This window comes from Oratosquilla oratoria, chromosome 7, assembly GCF_046742065.1.
Source record: "Oratosquilla oratoria isolate Oo_2021 chromosome 7, ASM4674206v1, whole genome shotgun sequence".
Classification (NCBI taxonomy): domain Eukaryota; kingdom Metazoa; phylum Arthropoda; class Malacostraca; order Stomatopoda; family Squillidae; genus Oratosquilla; species Oratosquilla oratoria.
In genome coordinates, this window is record NC_134783.1 from 74,180,049 (window position 1) to 74,185,048 (window position 5,000).

The 5,000-nt window shown below is 38.2% G+C and overlaps 1 protein-coding gene across 1 annotated transcript in view; it reads right to left on the reverse strand.

Annotated features, from left to right (window-relative positions):
* Positions 1-5,000, reverse strand: part of LOC143026860 (uncharacterized) — a 27,664-nt gene that overhangs the window by 20,294 nt on the left and 2,370 nt on the right. The gene's annotated exons all lie outside the window — the stretch shown is intronic.

Sequence of the window (5,000 nt, forward strand, 5' to 3'; positions counted from 1 at the left end):
ATATATATATATATATATATATATATATATATGTATATATATACATATACATATATATATATATATATATATATATATATATATATACATATATATACATACTACGTGTATCCATTTATAGTATACACAACCTAGATATGTTCAATATTAGGTCATAATATACTTGTATACAATAACTGACACTGTTTTCATTGGTTTATTTGTTCTATATATCCATGTAAATATATACATACATACATACATACATATATATATACGTTTCGACCTTTACGCTCTTCCTCAGTGGAAGTCCACTGAGGAAGACCATAAAGGTCGAAACGTCTGACTCTGCATAAACTCTCTACTCTAGCCTTGGCTTTTCATTTTGCCACCTCACCTCTATATCTGTCAATCATTACTGATATATATATATATATATATATTATATATATATATATATATATATATATATATATATATATAAGAACATAACATATGAATAAAGGAGACTACGAGAGACCCTAAGGCCTACACTAGGCAGCTCCGTATACAGTATATATATATATATATATATATATATATATATATATATATATATATAGATATATATATATCTATGTGTGTGTGTGTGTGTGTGTGTGTGTGTGTGTGTGTGTGTGTGTGTGTGTGTGTGTGTGTGTGTGTGTGTGTGTGTGTGTGTGTGTGTGTGTGTGTGTGTGTGTGTGTGTGTGTGTGTGTGTGTGTGTGTGTGTGTGTGTGTGTGTGTGTACCAAGCTATGCCAGACTATTTCAATTAAGGGGTAGCTTCCGGAAAGCCGATAAATAATAGGTTCGTAGTGTCAAAAGAAGATATATAGAGAAATATATAAAAACACGCGTTTGTAATACTGTGTTCCGTTTTGTTTGTATCGGCATGACACCCATCCAACCCCAGTGTCTTACCAGCTTTCATCATTTTCATTGCTTCTTGTGCCTCATCTTTTCCCAAAGTTCTGAAACAATCCCCTCCCATCACAGTTATTTTATTTCTTTCCCTCATCAATCATCAATCCTGAGACCCTACCTGCCACATTCCCATACTCAAACTCACCCCTCCCTTTCAACTTAATTTCACGTAACGCTAACACATCCATCTTTTCTCTCACAAACAAGTTGCCAATATTCTCCCTTTTTGTCTCATTCGTACCATAACCAGGCAAATTGAATGGGCCAATTTTTAGTGATCTGGTTGGAGTCCCAGACTCTCATATGCCTTGAATTTTCGTAGGAGGAACATACAAAGAGCAGGATCCTTAGTCCCATCACTCCGGTCCAGTTTGTCGCCTTTTAGTGCACGCATTGGAAACACTGACAGAGTTCTTTCAACCCAACACCACAGGAGGTAGGAATAGGTAGAATTGTATATGTGATAAAAGACAGCTTCAAGGGAAGAGAATAAAGGAAAGACAGATGTAGTGCAAAAGTAGCAACCTACCTTTATGTGTAGAGATTTTATTTTAGCATAGACAAATTATGTGTGGCTCCGGTTGATACAAATACATATGTATAAACATATACATATGCAAAAAAAAAAAAATCACTGGAAAAATGTAAAGATTGGTGACCGAACTTTTTCGTCTATTCAAGACATCTTGAATAGAGGTAAACGCTCGTTCACCAATTTTTTCATTTTCCCAGTGTTTTTTTGCATATATTGTGAATCACGTATTTATTGTGATTTCGTTGCATACGTATACATATACATTTGCGTATACATACACATATACATATACATATACATATACATATACATATACATATACATATACATATATTTATACATATACATATACATATACATATACATATACTTATACATATACATATACATTTACATATACATATACATATATTTATACATATACATATACATATACATATACATATACATATACATATACATATACATATACATATACATATATTTATACATATACATATACATATACATATACATATACATATACATATACATACACATATACATATACATATACGTATACATATACATATACATATACATATACATATACATATACATATATACATATACGTGCAAATTTTTAATATGAAGTTTGCTGCTTTGGATGCTTTCCATCCACGATTCGGACACCGTCGCCTTGAGAAAAAAAAATGACAATTTTGTCTGGCTGACTAATTACTTGGAAACGACAAAGTTGATGCAAGCAGAAGTCACCAAGTTCAGCCGTTGATAAACCACAACTTTTCCCTCACTTGCCGAGGACAGACTACCCTCTCCTCCGTGATGTGTGTGGGGGAGTTTGCCCATTACATATGCAGCTTTTCTGCATTTCATGTTATCTTTTAAGGACAGATTACACGAATCAGTGCAGCTTCGTTTTCATGATGCCTCGTAATGGTTGTTTTAGAAGCTTTTCCTGTGACCTTTTATATGATAAGTCTCATTTTCTGTGACAGCTCTCAGTAGGATGCGCTTTTACCAACGGCTCTTACCTATCTGATTAGTAGTAAAGGTCGGAAATGTAAATACATTAGAATAATGACAATATGTCTGTTCTCATCTAGACTCCAAAGATTTAATTTGCATATGACATGCGCTTTTACCAGCGGCTCTTAGTAGTAAAGGTCGGAAATGTAAATACATTAGAATAATGACAATATGTCTGTTCTCATCTAGACTCCAAAGATCTAATTTGTATATGACATGCGGATTTACCAGCGGCTTTTAGTAGTAAAGGTCGGAAATGTAAATACATTAGAATAATGACAATATGTCTGTTCTCATCTAGACTCCAAAGATCTAATTTGTATATGACATGCATGTGTATGTAGAGCATAAATGTTATATAAAACACACAAGTACGTGTATTGGTAGATGAACCATAAGAATTCATACACATAACAGCCATACATTGTATGAAGGCATCCATACACATGCAAACTCAAATATAAGTACACAGACACTTATACATGAGTAAATCAGCAAACACCCAGCCACATGCATAAACAAGTTAACAGAAATGCGCTCACGAAAGCTTGCGTAAAAACTCATCTTATGGAGATTAGATTCTAAAAATGGAATTGAGTAATTCTTAATGGTGCTAGATCCTTTTTAATAGGGTTTGATCTCCCCATAATTAATGGGGTTTGATTCTTTTTAGAGGATGTGAATCTTCTAAATAGAGGGACCCAAGTCACCCAACCCATTTAAGAGGGATCCAACATCGTTAGAAAGGATCCAAATCCCTTACGCGCGGGAAAAAAGTCCACTTCTCTTTTCAAGACGAAAAATTTACTTGAGCTTCATGGCTTTCTTAATGAATATCCTTCTTTCGTTTTGTTTACGCTCGAACGGATCACGAAACTTGTCGTATTCAATAACCCAAGTCTCCTTCTCTTCCTCTACCCCCATTGCCTTTTCACATGCTTCGCGGATCCACTGATTAATTAGCTCTGTCTTTCTCTTCATGCAACCCACACGTGCGTGCACCTGCCGCTTGTTGCGTATTTCTACTTGCTTAATTTTATTTAACTTATGTGCGTAGGATCTTGTCTTTCATTCTGTGTTTATCATACTAATATTCAAATTCGTTTGTGTATATGGGTTTCTGCGTGCGTGTGTGTGTGTGTGTGTGTGTGTGTATGTGTGTGTGTGTGTGTGTGTGTGTATGTGTGTGTGTGTGTGTGTGTGTGTGTGTGTGTGTGTGTGTGTGTGTGTGTGTGTGTGTGTGTGTGTGTGTGTGTGTGTGTGTGTGTGTGTGTGTGTGTGTGTGTGTGTGTGTGTGTGTGTGTGTGTGTGTGTGTGTGTGTTTGTGCTTGTGTCTGTGTTTGTGTGTATGTGTGCGTGTGTGCGTTTGTGTGTGTGTACAATATGTGTATGTGAGTGTGCGTCCGTGTGTGTGTGCGAGTGCACACAAGTGTTTACGTAAGTCCAACATTCTTTTTCTACCCTTGAAAATATTATTATTTTTTTTTTTTTTTTGGGGGGGGGTAACCTTTTTTTACTGTCAAACGCTTCATCAATCGGTTTTTTACTAGCTTTTGATTATCATTTAAAAATAAGTATTCAGATTCATTTTCTTATCAGGTCTTACCACGGAAAACATCTCTGCATAAAAGTGTACTTTTATCTTAGAGAAATATATATATATATATGTATATATATATTGTAGGCCTCCGTCAGTAGGTATCGACTATGGATACTGCGCCGGAGAGTCATGATTTTGCGATCGACAGTGACGGCTGTGGCTGGTGAGTCCGATGCGGGAGTGGCAGTCTCGGCCGCATTTCCTGCAGGTGTGGCTTGTTGGAGTGGCTGCTGGGGTTTGTGCCTTCCGTTTGGCTCTCTTCTCACTGGATGTGGTCAGAATTTTTTCCTCTCCAGATTTCAGCTGCTTGTGAAGAACACTGCGCCATTTGCTGCGGTCGGCTGCTACCTCTTCCCAGTTCTCAGTGTTGATGTCCAGGGCTTTCATGTCACGCTTGCAGACATCTTTGTAGCGCAGTTGGGGTCGACCAACGTTTCTCTTGCCGGAGACAAGTTCACCGTAAAGGATGTCTTTGGGGATGCGTCCATCTTCCATCCTTCGCACATGGCCGAGCCACCGAAGTCTGCGCTGCCTTAGCAATGTGAATATGGTGGGAATACCTGCTCGCTCGAGTACCTGGGCATTGGTAATCTTGTCACTCCAGCGGATGCCAAGGATGCGGCGAAGGCAGCGCAGATGGAAGTTACCCAGTTTGCGCTCCTGCTTCGAGTAGGTCGTCCATGTTTCGCTGCCGTAGAGGAGAGTGCTGACAATGCACGCGTTGTACACTGCCATCTTAGTTGACGTTGTCAGCTTCTGGTTCTCCCAGACGCGGGTGGTGAGGCGTCCTAGGGTCGTAGCAGCCTTGCCGATGCGCTTGTTGATCTCGGCGTCAAGGGACAGGTTGTCGCTGATGGTGGATCCCAGGTATGTGAACTGGTGTACGACTTCGAGTTGGTAGTCGTCGATATA